Source organism: Stomoxys calcitrans, chromosome 1 (assembly GCF_963082655.1).
Source record: "Stomoxys calcitrans chromosome 1, idStoCalc2.1, whole genome shotgun sequence".
NCBI lineage: Eukaryota > Metazoa > Arthropoda > Insecta > Diptera > Muscidae > Stomoxys > Stomoxys calcitrans.
In genome coordinates this window covers 191,891,394-191,910,644 of record NC_081552.1, presented here as the reverse complement: position 1 = coordinate 191,910,644, position 19,251 = coordinate 191,891,394, and positions in this window count along the sequence as shown.

Genomic DNA, 19,251 nt, shown 5'->3' with positions numbered 1-19,251 from the left:
GATTGTGTTATGGTCAGGCAGTCGAAAATAGATCTCAGTACCTGGGTTCTTAGGGTAGACCTCCAGGCCCACACTGTCCCCTAGCTTTAATCTATCCGTGTAACATGATCTTCCAGACGGCAATACTAGCGGCCCGTTACTCCAAGAGTGTGCTGCTGGCAGCTGTGCCTCGCACTCGACCTCAAGTATCGTCTCAGGTATCCGATCGAAAACCTCTTCCCTTCCTTCCAGGTTTCCTATCAACGCCTCGATTATACCGCGATGGTATGAGCTGATCCTATCCTCAATCCACTCTCTCATAGCCGTATTAGCTGCCTCACTTTGAATCTGTAGGTCAATGGGTCGGATATCTAGAATAGTCTCCAGTGCCCTAGTGCGCGTGGTCCTCATCGCTCCGTCTATGCCAAGACAACATATTCTCTGAACCTTTTGTATGGTCCTTATGTTGCACTTTCTCTCCATAGCAGTCCACCAAACTACTGAGGCGTAAGTAAGTATTAGTCTAATCACGCTCTGGTAAATCCAGCGGACTATTCTCGGATTCAGGGCTACGGCCGGTCTACATAGTGCCCAATATCTGTGAGCCTTCTCAGTACGCTCCTGAATGTGACATTTTCAATTAAGTTTCCTATCCAAGATTACTCCTAAGTATTTGATCTTGTCTGATATCGAAATCGTTTTATTGAGGAAACGTTTTGCGTTAAATTGGCCGACCTTCCCTTCCTCGTGAATAAGCATATTTCTGTCTTCCCTGGGTTAACATTGAGACCCCTAGGTCTAGCCCAGCCATATGCCATATGCAAGACCCTTTCGGCCCTTCTGCATAGCTCGTTCGGATCCTTACCCCTTAGAAGTATTATAACATCCTCTGCGTAGCAGACGGGTTCAAATCCCTTCTCAGTCAGCATCCGTAAGAGGTCATTTATGGTGGTCACCCATAGGAGTGGCGATAAAATGCCCCTCTGTGGCATGCCCTGTGCCAATTTCTCCCTTACATTTATGCCATGCGACACACAATTTATCCACCTGTTCCTTAGCATATGGTTTATCCAGTCTCTAAGGACCGGGTCCACCCGGTACTGGTCTAAGGATTGGATCAGTGCGTTGGTCGGCACATTGTTAAAAGCCACCTCGATGCCAATGGATACCGCCAGGGTGTTCGTTTTGGCATCGAAGAATTCTTCTATTTTATGAACAACCTCGTGCAGGGCAGTCTCCACTGACCTTCCCTTGACATAGGCATGCTGTTTGTATTTGAGCAGTTCGCTGGATGTCATAGTCTTTATCATGGTGTCCATAATACGTTCCATGGTTTTGAGTAGAAAGGACGTAAGACTTATGGGTCTGTAGGCCTTTGATGTCGCATAACTTGCCTTGCCGGGTTTGGGTATAAACACCACCCTTACCTCCCGCCAGGCTTTCGGAGTATATGAAAGTCCTAGGCACGCTGTGAAAATGTTCGCCAGATGGTCTGCCTCTTTCTGCAGTAACGCCGGAAATATTCCATCAGGTCCGGGTGACTTAAATGGTTTGAAGCTCCTAAAGGATTTCTTCACCATAAATTGTGTTATGATAAACCTTCGATCAACATCATTATTCCAAGATTCCGGTGTCTCTGTGAGTTCGGTGGTATCTTGTAGAAAATGGGTTTTCATCAAAAGCCTCAACATGTCCTCTCCTCCGTTGTCTCTGCTCTCACTCCCATATCGTCTACTAAAGTCTCAGTTTGGACATGGGTTTTTGAGAGAAACCTTTTTATCTTGGCGGCGTCATTAACGCTATCGACCTGTTTGCAGAAAAGCTTCCACGAGGCACGTTTTGCTGCTCTGGTAATCTCATTGTACTCCTTGAGCCATGTGTAATAGACATCCCAGAAACTTCCGCTTTTTTACGACGTGCTCTGTTAAAAAGTCTGCGGTCCTCTTTCCCAATGTTACGAATCTCCCCGGTCAATCAAGGTGTTCTTGGGCTGATTTCCTTTCCCTAAGAGGACACTATCTATCTTCGAACTATCTTCGAAGAACCCCACCAGTGCAGTCGTAATCTTATTGACATTTTTGTCAATGTCTTCTAAGCTGGGACAATCTAAATTGTCTTGCCCAATTCTTCTTCTGAGTAGTCTTCCGAATTTTGTCCAGTTGGTTTTTAAGGTATTACGGAAGCCTATCGCATTCGACGCTGGCCGTGCTATTCTAAACCTAATGTAGCGATGGTCTGAGAAGATATGCTCCATGGAGACCCTCCAATTCTGAACCTCATCGATTAGACTTTCCGGACATACTGTCACATCTTAAACCTCCTCCCTAATCCTATCTACAAAAGGAAGCGGTGTTGCCAATATTAAGTGTTATTAGTATTCAAGAATTCTGTCAGGTCTTGGCCACGCTTGTGAATATTGGTACTTCCCCACGAAATGTGGTGAGAGTTCGCATCGCTATCTATTAGGACCTCCTGTCTGTTTTGATTTCCTCACCAACCGTTGCAGCTCCGACGTGGGTGGCGGTGTCGGAGAGTCGAAAGGCAGATAAAGTGATGTCAGGTATGCATCACCGTCTCCCTGTCTCACCACTGTTGCATCTGACATTGACAACTCTGGGGAAAATATATAAATCAAATTTTTTTGACAAATAACGCAGGTCCTCGGTCGAGTACCAGTGTTAGCATAGAATGATTGGTAGTTGATATGGTTTAGTCCAGAAACTTTGTTCCGTCCATGGCTCCTGAATTAAGGCAATAGGAATCTTTCACTTGCTGATCTTCTCCCTCAGAGCGTGTGTAGCAGTCTCGCTCCGATGGAAGTTTATCTGGATGACCACAATCATTGGTCCACCATTAGATGGGCTTATTGGGAGTGGGTGATGGTCTCATTGAGTTTCCCCTCACTGCACTGCCTGATGTATGAATATTAGGATCTCTGCTTATCCTACTCTCCCAAATCTTGAGAAAGTCAGTAATGGTTCCATCATGGGGTCCCTGTTCGTGAGGCTGTATTGAGTCTACCGTCCCTGATATTCCAATATTAGGATCTTTGCCTACACTAGTCTTCCAAAAACTTGAGTAAATGGGCTTCTTGGGAGTAGGTTATGGTCTCATCGTCCCTTCACTGCCTGATGTTTCAATATTAGGATCTTTGCCTACACTAGTCTTCCAAATCTAAATGGGCTTTTTGGGAGTAGGTTATGGTCTCATCGTCGGCTCCCTGTGCGTTAGGCGACATTGAGTTCTCTATCACTGGACTGCCTGATGTTTCAGCATTAGGATCTTTATCCATCCTAGTCTTCCTAATCACGAGAAAGTCGTTGATGGTTCCGTCGTCGAGTCCTTGATCGTTGGGCTATGTTGGGTTTCCCACCGCACTGTCTGATGTTTAAGTATTACGATCTTTGCTTAGACCAGTCTTCTCAATGTTGAGAGAGCCAGTGATAATCTCGTCGTCGGCTCCCTGCCCGCTAGGCGGTATTGAGTGTCCCGCCTCTGCACAGCCTTATGGTTCAATAAGAGGATATTTGCCTATCCTTCTCTTCCCAATCTTGAAAAAGACGGCCATGGCCCGGTTGTACGCCATGCCTTGGGTCATAACCAAACTTGTCACGGAGACTTGATCAATGCCCACTTTCTCTTCCTTGTGGAAAACCACCCATTTCTCCACGGCTAACTCTTGGTTTCCATCATGCGTTTCGTCGCGATTTCGTCACCCACCGTCGCCTTTGTGATCTGTGGAATGTCCATCTTTCTCACAAGGTCAAGAGTGTGGATACCTCCAAAGAGCTTTTTGACAATATCAATACATTCCGCTGACGCAAAGCGCAGCTTTAAGATGTCCCCTCTATACTCACAGCTCATAATTCGAGTGGGTGGACCCCCTTAAGGGTTCAATACATGCCTCCCCTGAGACCAACGTACTGGTGGAATCCTAGCGGATGCACAGCCGATATCTATGACTGCATAAGTCGTCTGGAGGCCACCGTAGCGCAGAGGTTAGCATGACCATCTATGACGCTGAATGCCTGGCTTCGAATCCTAGCGAGACCATTAGAAAACATTTTCAGCGGTGGTTTCCCCCTCCTAATGCTGGCAACATTAGTGAGGTACTATGCCAGGTAAAACTTCTCTCTAAAGAGTTGTCGCACTGCGGCACGCCGTTCGGACTCGGCTATAAACAGGAGGCCCCTTATCATTGAGCTTAAACTTGAATCGGACTACACTCATTGATATGTGGGAAGTTTTGCCCTGTTCCTTAGTGGAATGTTCATGGGCAAAATTTGTATTTGTATCTTGGCTTATCCTAGCCTACCCAATATTGAGAGTTGGTGATTGTCTCGTCGTCGGCCCCCTGTCCATTAGGCGGTATTTAGTGTCCCGCCACTGCACCGCCTGATGGCTCAATATGAGGATATTTGCCTATCTTTGTCTTCCCAGTCATGAAAAAGAAGGTCATTGCCCGTAGTACGCCAAGCTTTTGGTCGTAACCAAACTTGTCACGGAGCCTTGATCAATGCCCACCTTCTCCTGCCTGTGGAGAACCACCCATTTCTCCACGGCCAACGCTTGGTTTTACTTGTTTAAGACTTCCATCATGCGTTCCCACATCCTTGATGAAGACCGTCGCCCTTGTGAGCTGTGGGATGTCCATCTTTCTCACAGGGTCAAGAGTGTGGATACCTCCAAAGAGTTTTTTGACAATATCAATACATTCCGCTGACGCAAAGCGCAGCTTTAAGATGTCCCCTCTATATTCACTGCTCATAATTCGAGTGGGTGGACCAACGAACTGGTGGAATCCTAGCCGATATCTATGACTGCATACGTCGTCTGGAGGCCACCGTAGCCCAGAGGTTAGCATGTCCGCCTATGACGCTGAACGCCTGGGTTCGAATCCTGGCGAGACCATCAGAAAAAATTTTCAGCGGTGATTTTCCCCTCCTAATGCTGGCACCATATGTGAGGTAATATGCCATGTAAAACTTCTCTCCAAAAGTGGTGTCGCATAGCGGCACGCCATTCGGACTCGGCTATAAAAAGGAGGCCCCTTATCATTGAGCTGTGCCTTAATGGCATGTTCATGGGCAAAAATTTGCAAATTTTTCATAAGTCATCTCATCTCTGTCGTGATTCCTTGCCACTCCGGCGTAAGAGGGCGGATCCTTACCATTCTCTGCGACCATCTTCTCCTTCCGTGATGGCTGTGGCATCCTTTTGGAAGTCACAGTCATCCATAAAGACTCATGGGCCGTGGGTGCTTCCTTCGTTGCTGTTCCGACCTCGTCTCCCTCCACAGGACACTGTCTGGTGTTTCCATTGCGGGGAAAGCGGGGAGCTCCTTTTTATCTTCAGCATTTTAGCAGTGTTATGCTCTTCGGGAGATCTCATTCTCCTTCCAGCTTACCTAGAAGAGACTGGAATGTGAGTTCTATCCCTTCCAGCATCCCGCACTTTCGCCGATTGTCTCCTTCGTCGTGCCCCGCATCGCTTTCTCGGTCTGCTTGTGAGCTTAGCAAAGCCATTGCTCACTTCTGCCGTCATCCCGCTGCCCTCATCACTCGATTCGCCTGCGATGAATGTTTCATTGACACCGTCGCTGTCTGAATCGGAGTCGGAAACACCACCTTTGCTTAAAGGCTGCGAACGAACTGTGCATCCCTCTGCTTTATCCGTCTCTTCCTCATTAATTAGTCTGACGACTAATTGTGCGCTTGAAGCATTACTCTCAACTACAGGTGCCAAGGCACCCACACCTATAGGAGGGAAGGACAACATGCTGCGGTCTGACGCCACCACCTCAGCTGTTGGCTCTTTGGAGCTCATTTTGAGCCTCCTCCAAAAAGGCTTTAAAATTTTTTCGTAATGGGTAGTACCTATTCCGAGATACGGATATTTTTCTTTAAGCAGCGAAATGAAAACACGTCCGCTCCACTCAACGGCCACTTAGTTTGTTTAATAAAATGTGTAGTAGGGCTCCGAAATTCCTGCCGATTCGACTTAGCCATGTCATTTTGAGCCTCCTCTAAAAAGGCTTTAAAATTTTTTCGTAATAGGTAGTATCTATTCCGAGATATGGAAATTTTTCTTTGAGCAGCGAAATGAAAACACGTCCGCTCCACTCAACGGCCACTTAGTTTGTTTGATAAAATGTGTAGTAAGGTTCCGAAATTCCTACAGATTCGGCTTAGCCATGTCCATCTGTCCCCATATCCTTTTATCCTTACAATGCGGATATGCCGTCTGTCGTTTTTTTTTGTAATTGAGGTGGAGATCGTAGATTCGTGTGAGGTTGCACAACAATATTTCGAGGTGTTACAAACGGAATGACTAGATTAGCATACCGCCTATCCTATGGTAGTGGGTATAAACACGATTAGGAATCATAAGAGTAACATGGAGTTCCTGGAAAAGATTTTTTGATATTACCTTTGATATGCCCAAAGATAGTTTGAAAGAAACTTGTGTGTACATGCCGGTTATGGGGCTAACACAACAATAGTTTGAGGTATTACTAGTGCAAAGACTGTATAAGTAGATTCCCCCCCTTTTTGGATGGTAGATATAGAAATACAACTAAAATGGTAATATTTCTGATTCGCAATATAAACTCTTCCAGCCCTCCTTAGCTTTGATACCCACTTTAGATAGGAAGAACTGTATTGTTTCCTTAAAAAAAAAAAAAAATACCAGCGTTATCACTTAACATACTCAACATAGTGCAAGGTATCTTTGATTCGACTTGGATGCACACGCATTTCTTTCGCTTGTTATAGATTCATTACGATTATATTGTTTGTTTTTGCGCTTAAATTGTCATTAGAAAGTATTGTGTATAAGTAGCAAAATGTTGTTTTCGAAAAGTGCTAAAAGTGATTTTGTTCAATTGAATCAGAAATGTTGATTCAAACTGATGTCATGGGTTATGTTTGCACGGATGTATTTTTAATAGACTGCAACCAACTAATATAGCAAAGGAGAAAATGTAATGAAACATAAAGGCTATGTTGCCTCATTATATAGCCAAAAATTTTAATTCCAAATTCTCACACACATTTAAAAGAAGAACAAAGGGGATTTTCTCTCATATCAATAAGTTCTAATCAAGTAAATGATTAATAACCTCCTTTTCGTAGTCCGTAGATTGCTCAATGGGCCCAGAATCAATATCTATCGACCAAAGGTCCATAATTTTGATTCTAGTATATAAAACATTTCTGCGATATGTTTTGACCTACTACAATTCTGTTATGAAAGCATTCTTACCTCTTTTCTTCCGTCACAGCACTGCCTGATGTCTTAATACTAGGATAGGCAAAGATAGTCGTATTGAGTCATCAGGCAGGGAACCGATGACGAAACCATCACCAACTTTCACAAAATTGGGAAGACTTGCATAAGCAAAAGTCCTAATATTAAAACATCAGACAGTGCTGGAACAGGAGACTCAATACCATGTAACGAACAGGAAGCTGACGACGAAACCATCACCGACTTTCTCAAAATTGGGAAGACTAGGATAAGCAAAGATCCTTACATTAAAATATTAGGCAGTGCTGTGGCAGAAAACTTAATACAGCCTAGCGAATAGATAGCCGACTATGAGACCGTCACCCACTCCCAAGAAGCCCATCTCATGGAGGACCAATAATTGAGGTCACCCATATAAGCCTCAACCGGAGCCTGATGGCTATACACGCTGTGATGGAAAAATTCAGCAAGGGCAAGTTTCCTATTGCCCTAATCCAGGAGCCATGTATAACCCGGAACAAAGTTTCTGGACTGAATCATATCAACTACCAATTATTCTATGCTAACATAGGTACCCGGGTGACTTGGGAATGTTGGAAACCAAGCAACAGTTCTGATTGGTTTTGACTTATCCAGGCTTATATTGGTCTTCCTTCATCTCAAATGTGGACACGAACCTCCCCGCGGTTTCACCTGGGTAGCTACCCTTAAAGGATGTGGCGCATACTAAAATGTGCCACGAGAACACATATAGAACGATAACAAGTAAAAAGGCGTTAAGTACGGCCGGGCCGAACTTTGGACACCCACCACCTCGGGTATATGTGTAAACCATCTTTCGTCATAATCCGGTGAAAAATGCATAATTTATGCCCCCATAGCAGCTTTATCAATATATGGTCTGATTTTGACCACATTTGACACGGATATTAGGTGTCTTATAATTACAAGTCATTGTTTAATTTTGTAGAACAAAATATTGGTCTTTTTGCTAGCCATATCCAAATATAGACCGATCTGAACCATATACGACACGCATGTCGAAAAGCCTTACACAACTCACTGTCCCAAATTTCGGTAAAATCGGACAATAAATGCGCCGAGAGATCGGTCGATATGGCAGCTATATCCAAATCTGGACCGATATAGGCCAAATTGATGAAAAATGTTGAAGGGATTAACACAACCCACTGTCCCAAATTTTGGCAAAATAGGACAATAAATGCGCCTTTTATGGGCCCAAGACCTAAAATCGAGAGAACGGTCTATATGGCAGCGATATCCAAATATGGACCGATCGGGACCAAATTGCAGATAGATGTCGAACGGCCTAACACAACTTACGGTCCCAAATTTCGGAGAAATCGGTAAATAAATACGTCTTTTATGGATCCCAAACTTAAAAGAGAGAGATCGGTCTATGTGGCAGCTATATCCAAATATGAACCGATCTGGGCCAAATTGAAGAAGAATATCGACTGGCCTAACACAACTCACTGTCCCAAATTTCGGCACAATCGGACAATAAATGCGCCTTTAATGGGTCCAAGACCTTAAATCGAAAGATCGGTCTATATGGCAGCTATATCCAAATCTGGACCGAGCTGAATGACCTAACACAACTCACTGTCCCAAATTTCGGCGACATCGGACAATAATACACCCTTTATGAGCCAAGACCTTAAATCGAGAGATCGGTCTATGGCAGCTATATCCAAATCTGGACCGATTTGGGCCAAATTAAATAATGATGTCGACTGGCCTAACACAACTCACTGTCCCAAATTTCAGCAAAATCGGATTATAAATGTGGCTTCTTTGGGCCTAAGATCCCAAATCGGCGGACCGGGGCTACATCAAGATATAGTCCGATATAGCCTATCCTCGAACTTATCCTGATTATGGACAAAGAAAGAATCTGTGCAAAGTTTCAACTCAACATCTCTATTTTTAAAGACTGTAGTGTGATTTCAACGGACAGACAGACGGTCATGGCTAGATCGTCTTAGATTTTTACGCTGATAAAGATTCGTGGTCTAGTCTCAAATACCTTTCATTGAGCCACATATTTTCGTTATTGGTTTATATTTCCATTTGGCGGGTTTTGGTAGGTGGGGAGGCCCCTCAGACACAAGGGGATACATTTTTATGTCAGATTTGTACTCAACTTTTAAACACCTTTCATTTTATACCCATATTGCCCAAAGTAGTGAAAGAGTCCTGTTGAGGGGTTTTTTTGGGTCGATTTTAAGTCTTAGCCCCATAAATGGCGCATTTATAATCCGATTTCACTGAAATTTGACACAATGACTTATGTTAGCCTCTTCGACATATTTCTGCAATATGGTCCAGATCGGATCAGATTTTGATATAGCTGCCATACAGACCAATATCGCGATTTAAGGTCTTGGGCCCATAAAAGACGCATTTATTGTCCGATTTCGTCTAAATTTGGGACAGTGAGTTGTGTTAGGCCCTTCGACATATTTCTGCAACATGGCCCAGTTCGGTCCAGATTTGGATTTAGCTGCCGTATAGACCGATATCTCGATTCAAAGTCATGGTCCCTTTAAAGGCGCATTTATAATCCGATTTACATATATACCCGAGGTGGTGGGTATCCAAAGTTCGGCCCGGTCGAATTAAACGCCTTTTTACATCTTCTTATATATAAAAATCAATTTGTGTTTGTTTGTCAGTTTGTTTGTTTGTGTGTTCCTTATAGTCTTGCAAACGGCTGAAGCGATTTTCTTGAAATTTTCGAAAATAGTGCATTATGATCCCGTGGTGAAAATAGGGTACTACATTTTTGATGTCTGAAGGGGGAGCGGACCCTTTCTGGACCAATTTTCTGGGGGTTTACCCCTCTCCCAAAATACCCCAGAAGCAGCAATTTTTTACTGAGCATCGCAATATGGGGCTCAGATAAAGGTATTTGGGAGTAGAATACGAATTTGATATCCAAATGAGGACCATGTATTTAGGGCATAATCCCTTCCCAAAAACACCCCCAAGGCTTAAAAATTTTTCGACCATGCCAATATGTGGCTCAAATGAAAGTTATTTGTGATTAGAAAACGAATTTGATAACCTATTTTGGGGCAATGTGTTTGGGGGATGCCTCATCCAGTAAACTCCTCTTAAGCCAATGGCAATATGGGGTTTAAATAAATGGTATTTGAGAGAAGAGCACGATGCTGATATTTTTTCAGGGCCAAGTATCTGGGGGACCACCTCTCCCCCGAAAACACCACCAAATCAGACATCATGAGAATATAGGACTGAAATAAAGTATTTTAAGAATGGAGTACATCCTACATCCAAACTGAAATTTGTAGACCAATAAAGATCATGTGGGATTCAGATAAAGGCACTTATATTGTGAAACTGTTAGTCAAGTTAGCATGGTATTTCGCTAAAAGATCTTTAATTGTCGAAAATTGTTCCATATAAAGTAAAAGAAGGCACAGCGGAGCGGGCCAGGGTCAGTTTGTGTTATATATAAGATAATTATATAGTTAATTTTAGAATTAACATTATATCAAAACTAAATTTTCCCATATACAATCAATTTATACAATCAAAATTAAATTTTAAACCTTCATAAAACTATTTTACTTGCAATCAAAGTGTAAAATGTCGGTAAACTTCTGAAAGTCTAAATTCTTCTAATACGTCCCTTTAGACTAAGAATGACTGATAAATTCCCATTCAGATAGCCATCCATTGTAAGTAGCCACGTCATTGGTGGTGTGCCCAAGGGATAGTCCTCATCGCGTAAGGTATAATTTGTAATCGAATAGGGAAAGTTCTATTGGCAATAAAAGAAAACAAAAGATGACAAATCAATGGCCTTGTTTTAGTAAGCTTTTTCTTGCCTCCTTCAATAAACACTTTTTCGGATAGTTCGATGTTCGCAATATCTCTTTAAACATCACAAAGAGAAAATTATTCCGGCAATACGATTGAATGCACTGGCACATATCCACATCTTTTTGCAATAGACGCAGACGGCGATTGTTCTCCGATATCATGTAAAAATTTATCATAACCTTCCAATCGGTTATGTTGCGTTTCACAATAAAGGTATAGGTCAAATGCTTCTTATTGCTAATGTGATGTGAAACGGATTTAATGTATCCGCATTGGGAAACATTCGCTGCAACCTCAATAAATTCCATGGTGAAATCACGTTTGAATATGGGAGAAAACTAAGATCAATGTTGGCGAAAATAAATTTCCCATAATTTTAAATTTTTTACATCAGATATACCTTAGATTCCACTTGAAATGCCATTACAAGCACAAAGAAATACCTAAGATACAATCTGGAATACTCCATGGTATTTAAGTTTCTAATGACAATGATTGCCACATGTGCCAACGAAAACAACAAACCATTAATCATACAAATTAGCTGGAGACATTTTGATTATTATCTATCATACACAACATTTAAATTAAATGTTTCAGCATCATCCGACTTTAGCTTTTTAAAGCTAACCAAACAATTCATTAACAAGTAAAAGCATGCTAAGTTCGGCCGGGCCGAATCTTATATACCCTCCACCATGGATCGCATTTGTCGAGTTCTTCTCCCGGCATCTCTTCTTAGGCAAAACAGGATATAAGAAAAGATTTGCTCTGCTATTAGAGCGTAATCAAGATATGGTCCGGTTTGGACCACAATTAAATTATATGTTGGAGACCTGTGTAAAATGTCAGTCAATTCGAAGAAGAATTGTGCCCTTTGGGGGCTCAAGAAGTAAAATAGAGAGATCGATTTATATGGCAGCTGTATCGGGCTATAGACCCATTCAGACCATAATAAACACGTATGCTTATAGTCATGAGAGGATCCGTCGTACAAAATTTCAGGCAAATCGGATAATAATTGCGACCTCTAGAGGCTCAAGAAGTCATGATCCCAGATCGGTTTATATGACAGCTATATCGGGTTATGAACCGATTTGAACCTTATTTGACACAGTTGTTGAAAGTAAGAATAATATACGTCATGCAAAATTTCAGCCAAATCGGATAGGAATTGCGTCCTGTAGAGGCTCAAGAAGTCAAGACCCAAGATCGGTTTATATGACAGCTATATCAGGTTATGGACCGATTTGAACCATACCTGGCACAGTTGTTAGATATCGTAACAAAACAAGTCGGTCAAAAACATTCAAATTCAATATGGCAGCTGTATCAAAACATGGACCGATATGGCCCATTTACAATACCAACCGACCTACACTAATAAGAAGTATTTGTGCAAAATTTCAAGCGGCTAGCTTTACTCCTTCGGAAGTTAGCGTGCTTTCGACAGACGGATAGATGGACGGACATGGCTAGATCGACATAAAATGTAACGACGATCAAAGATATATATACTTTATGGGGTCTCAGACGAATATTTCGAGTAGTTACAAACAGAATGACGAAATTAGTATACCCCCCATCCTATGGTGGAGGTTATAAAAAGGGAAGTGTGTTATAAATGTTGCATTTGCACGGCTAAACCGAATTCCTTGGACCTTTCATACTTGACAGGGGTATTCAGTAAGGAAAAAGCGCTTTTAAGCCTAATGCAGAAACTAAAACCATGCAGAACACAAAACCTGAAAGATTATGGAATAGAATCGGCGTCTGGGCCAGCGCTGCCTACACGGGATAACTGCGAGCACCACACAAACTGGAATTTTGAGCTCCTACTTGTGTGGTGTTCATAGTTATCGCGGGAAGCTTAGCTTAAAATATAGGGCGCGCCCACAGGTTAACAGAAAACTTCGTATTTCGGTGGAGACAACGAGTTGGAGTGAGGGGTCAGGTGGCACAGACTCCTACTTAAATACTGAATGCCAATAATACTCAAAGTGACAAGGCGAGTTACTATCGCCTTTTTTTATCAACCAACACGCAGGGGATGTTCCCTATGAAAGCAGTGCATTGCGTTGGCGAAAGGAAATTGGGAATTGGAGGGGGGAAACGGATATAAATCTCTGGTTTTCAAAGTGGGTGGGTAAAACATTAGCAGGAAGTCGATTCCACATACGAACGGTAATACTCTCTATAATGCATTGTGCGGTCCGCTGGCCAATCAATTACAAACGGGCGGGAGTTCCTGGAATGTCTAGTATCCCTGACAAACATTCTTAGATCAGGAATACGAAGACGAATATCAGACGAACACACACCATGAAAGTACCGATAGAACAGCGCCAAACAACCCACATTGCGAAGATGTCCCCAATCAACGCCAATCAACGCCATCGCTCTCCTCTGTACACGGTCCAGCAGCTCCAGGGATGATTTTAAAGTTCCAGCCCATACATGTGATTTGTACTCCATTTTCGGCCTTATGAAAGTGGGGTTGATGTTAAGAGGATCAGAAGGAGTGTAATAATTCGTACACCGTTTAAGGAAGCCTAAACACTTGAATGATTCTTCCGACACTTCAAATATATGTTTAGCCCAATGGACATTAGTTTGTATTTTCATGCCCAGAACATCAAGAGCTTCTGATTGTTCATCATTTATACCGTTTATGGACAAAGATGATCGTAATGGATCAGCGAATCGTTTGTGTGACAACAAGCAGCACTGAGTCTTGCGTGCATCAAAATCTATTCGATTCATTCGACCCCACTCAAAAATGGCCAGCAAATCCTGGTAGAGGATAACCCGCCTCTTGTACTCAATCTTCTGTCGACTCGGCCTACGGTCGAGTGAGTACGAATGACAGAGATTAATGTCATCCGCAAAAGAGTAGATCGGATTCGATGTCTGACCCAACAGATCGGTGATGCAAATAAGAAAAAGAGAAGGAGAAAGAACAGAGCCCTGGGGTACACATGCGGTCAATTTATGCTCATTGGATGAGAACCCATCTAAAACGACTCGAATAGTGCGATCTCTGAGAAAGCTCGAAATAAATCGAACGAATCCATTACCAAAAGCAAATGCGACAAGCTTTGATAGTAGTGAACCGTGCCAGACCCTATCAAATACCTTGGAGATAGCCAGAGCAACAACCTTACTCTCACCAAACTGGTGGATTGAGCGATTCCAACGTTCCGACAGAAGTGCCATGAGATCGCCCGTAGAGCGATTTCTGCGAAACCCATACTGTTGGTCACTAAGAAGGCCATTAGAAGGCCAATGGTGAACATCAGCGTCTATTTCCAGAATAGGGGGGGCTGGAGGCGGGCATCGAATCCTGAAGTAAGTGGCTACATTTGCAATCCCACATAACCCATACAGTTGAGGCGGTGGGTTAGCAAGCCGCAACCGGAAAACTTTAAGGATTAGTCTGAGGTTAGGTTGGGTTTTTAGTAACAGTCTGCCATCATACTCACTTAGATGTTTTCGTCCACTGTGATACCACAGGAACTGAAGAAGGAGGATGCCTTCTAGTTCCCACCGTTGAACCATCCAGATCGCTTTAAAAAGCCCAACAACATGCGAATGTTCACATCTGCTTAATCAAACAGATTCTCAAAGAAATGAGAACCTAAAACGGAACACTTTCTGACTGCCAGCGCGGGACACACAGACAGAAGGGGTTCTCTTCTTCTCGACGTCCTCACAGCTGGCAACCTTTAGTCTGTCAGCATGTTTTCCGATTAGACAGTGACCTGTCATGACGTACACAATATATGAGACGTCTGTTCTAGCCAGTGACAGCAAAGCGGTAGACCTCTTCAAGTCAAGACCAGGCCACACAGTTTTGGAATGCTCACAGCCCCCTCTCTGTAACCATTTATCATTCGTTGCCCTTCGCGCCTGATACTGAAGACTTAGCTTACATGTCGCTAGAGGCATACCCACAGATTCCAGGTCCCCTGGAATATGGTAGGAAGTTCCTAGTCTCGCAAGCTCGTCCGCTTTATAATTACTTGGGATAAGTCAGTCTTTTGACTTCAGACCCGACTAAAGAACAACAAGGCAGCAGGAGCCGACGGGTTACCCGCTGAACTATTTAAGACCGCAAGCGACACGCTGATAAGGCGTATGCATCAACTTATCTGCTCAATCTGGCTAGAAGAAAGCATAGCCTATGATTGGAATCTCAGCATACTAAGGAGATAGAGATAGGACGAAATGGATGGCTTCAACTCCCAAAACGCCTTGTACAACCGAGCAGACAAAGAAAATGGATAAAGTTGGGAACCATAACTTTGGAAAAGTCAGCAACTTTATCTACCTCGGCACCACCGTAACCGAAACGACTGACACCAGTTTTAAGAAAAAGCGAAGAATAATACTGGCAAACAGATGGTACTTTGGATTAAGTAGGCAAAGATTATACTATACAAGACCCTGATACTACCCATGTTGTTATATGGTTCTGAGGCATGGATACTTGTCAAAGCAGACGAGGCAGTACTTGAAGTATTTGAGAGAAAGATTCTTCGTCAAATATATATAGCTGTGTGAGCTGTATGACGACGATAGCGTAATTACACGTATCAAAATACAATGGCTGCGTTAGCTAGGTCAACTTGTTAGAATGGATGAAGAAGCTCCAGAAGCTGCAAAGAAGACTTTTGAAGGCAAACATGGTGGTATGGTACACGCAAACCGGGAAGAACAAAAGCCGGATGGAAAGATCGAGTGATGGGAGACACCTCGAAACTTGGTGTCAGAGATTTTAAAATAATATTCTGTCATAGCCAATTAAAGTACGTAAGTAGTATCAGGTTATAGACCGATTTGGACCGTACTTATCACTGTTGTTGGAAGTCGTAACAGAACAATACATGCAAAATTTCAGCCAAATCGGACTTGTAGGGACTTAAGAAGTCAAATCGGGAGATCGGTTTATATGGGAGCTATATCAGTTTATAGACCGTACTTGGCGCTGCCAAATCGGAGAAAAATTGAGATTCCTGAGGCTTAGGAAATCAAATAGCAAGCTATTATACTGAGGCCATATCAGGTTATAGACCGATTTAGGCCGGACTTGCCACAGTTGTTGGAAGTCGTAACACGTAACACTATCTGCAAAATTTAAGCCAAATCGGACAAAAATTGTGGCTTCCAGGGGCTCAATAAGTCAAATCGGGAGATCGGTTTATATGGGAGCTATATCAGGTTATAGAACGATTTGGACCGTGCATGGCTCCGTTGTTGGGAGTCATAACAGAATTCTTTGTGCAAAATTTCAGACAAATCGGAAAAATTTAGGCTTCCAGGGGCTCAAGAAGTCAAATCGGGAGATCGGTTTATATGGGAGCTATACCTGGTTCTTAACCGTTTTGGACCGCACTTGGCACAATTGTTGAAAGTCATATCAGAGCACTATGTGCAAAATTTGAGCCAAATCGGACAAAATTCCAGGGGCTCAAGAAGTCAAATCGGGAGATCGGTTTATATGGGATCGATATGATCTATTTGAATCCCCAAGGACACATATCAATAGTAAGTCTCTGTGCAATATTTCAAGCGGCTTGCTTTACGCGTTCAATCGCTATCGTGATTTCGACAGACGGACGGACATGTCTAGACAGACTCAGAATCTGTGATCAAGAATGTATATAACTTATGGGGTCTTAAGTTAATACTGCGAGATGTTACAAACGGAATGACTAGATTAGTACGCCCCTATCCTATGGTGTTGGGTATATAAATTGAAATATTGCACACAATCACGATTACAGCTCCGCCCTAACTATTTCAAATAGTTGTCTCTATCCGTTCTGAAATGACATATTTTTTACTACTTTTTATCGGTTCTTTCCCACTGTGCGCCGGTTGTTCTATGTTCGCTTTGCGTTGCAAAATCAATTTTATTTGCGGATTACTTTTTGAAACTCTACAAAAATTTGAATGACAACATAATGCTCTGATTTAAAATTTTACTTTTTGAAACTCTACAAAAATAGTTCAGCGATAACATAATGCTCTGATTAAAATTTTATCATAAGTAATGGGGGATTGTCCTACTGAATGAAATCGGCACGTTTTGCTTCAATATCTCTTAGCTAAAAAACGTAATCGCGTATAAATATTGATATCCAACTCGAAAAGGGAACGTAGTATAATACCAGCCTTAAGGCGGAACGCAGCTACACCGATAGAAGAAAGACGTTGCAAACTCATGTACCAATGGTGTTATTATAAGAACAGTCATTGTTGAATATACTGTCAACATACGTGGATGATTTTGTGAACCAGCGTTGATTGATACATATACCGACCGTTTTGAGCATCATCAGTACTTATGGCCTAGGCAACACCAAGTAAAAGTTTGACAATTTCAAAGCAATGAAAAAAAGAAGAAATAAAAGCATGCAAAGTTCGGCCGGGCCGACTTTTATACACCCTCCACCATGGTTCGCATTTGTCAAGTTCTTTGCCCGGTATCTCTTAACAGGCAAACAAAGGACAATGGAAAAGAGTTGCTATGCAATTGAAACTATATCAAGTTATGGAAGGTTTCGGACTATACTCGACTTAGATGTTGAAGACCATAGTAGAAGTCATTGTGCAGAATTGCACCCTACAGCGGCTCATGAAGTCAAATCGGGAGATCGGTTTATTTGGGAGCTATATCAGGTTATGGATCGATTCGGGCCTTACTTGGCACAGTTGATGGAAGTCATAACAGAACACTACATGCAAGGTTCCAGCCAAATCGGAAAAAATTGCGGCTTGTACGGGCTCAAGAAGTCAAATCGGGAGATCGGTTTATATGGGAGCTATATCAGGTTATAGACCGATTTCGATTGTGCTTAGCACAATTTTTGGAAGTCATATCACAACACTTCATGGTCAATTTCAACCAAATCGGACAAAAATTGCTGCTTACAGGGGCTCAAAAAGTCAAATCGGGAACGCTAGGCATTAAGGATCGGCATGGGGATTAAATTTTACTAATTTAATTGCCAGAGGAGTAGAGCGGTGAGGCAGGAGTTAGGTCATGTCATGCGCAGAACTGGTTGCTCGGTCGCTCATGTAGTGGATGGTAGTTTTGTAGGATTGCCGGGGGGCATGCGAGTCTTTACTGACAGCGGGGGTGACTCTGCGATAATTGTAGATGACAGCGACATCGACTATACGGTGGTTAGTTAAAGCCAGTGAGAAGTCTGCATTTGAATATTTGGATACAGTGCTAGTACTCGCGAGCAGCAATCCGCTCGCAACGCAACGCAACGCCAACGCAACCTCCTCGATGTGGTTCTCGAAAATGACCCAGCACTCGCTTGGTCATGAGAATCGCCATCGTGGGCAGTTGCTCAGCGAATGTTTGACTTTGAATGACGTCGGTGTATTGAAAATACCGAGCTAGAAGTATACCTTTGATGGGCCTTCAGGCGTTAGTGCCATTGACGTTACGGCTGCAAATGAGGCGGCATTTACTGCTTATCAGTTTAGGTGGAGGGTTTGTGACGAATGGGCCTCAAGTGACCATAACTCGATTGAGATTAGGGTCACTTCCGGGGATCGACGGACTCGGGTTACGACAGAACGATCCAGGTGCTGGAAAGATCGAGACGTTAACTGGGACTTGTATGTGGAAAGTTTAAGGGAGACTGCATCAACATTGACTTTAGGGCACTGACCGTAGATGACCAAATTGCTAAGGAAGACGAATTGATGAGCGCGATAAATGATGCGCTCCTTGACGAAGTAAAGTCAAGTGGTGGACCCGTGAGCTGGAAACAATGCGGCGGAATGTCAGGCGTCTGAGGAAGCGATTCCAAAGAGCCAGAAGTTCCAATGATGGAGATCTTGTCTCACGCCGAAACGACTACCTTAGCAATTTGAGAACGTACAAGCAACTGTTGATTAGGACCAAGAAAGATCACTTTAGGAGATTTGTACAGGACAACAGAGATGATCCATGGGGCAAGGTATACCGCGTGTGCCGGCGCGGTGGGCAACAGGGTTGTAGTCAGGGTGACCTGGGCGATTTTAGAGTGGATAATGTGTTGACTTCTTGGAACGAGTGTGCAAGGGTGTTAATGGGAACTTTATTTCCCGATGCGTATAAGCACGAACAGGCTATCATTGTGGAGA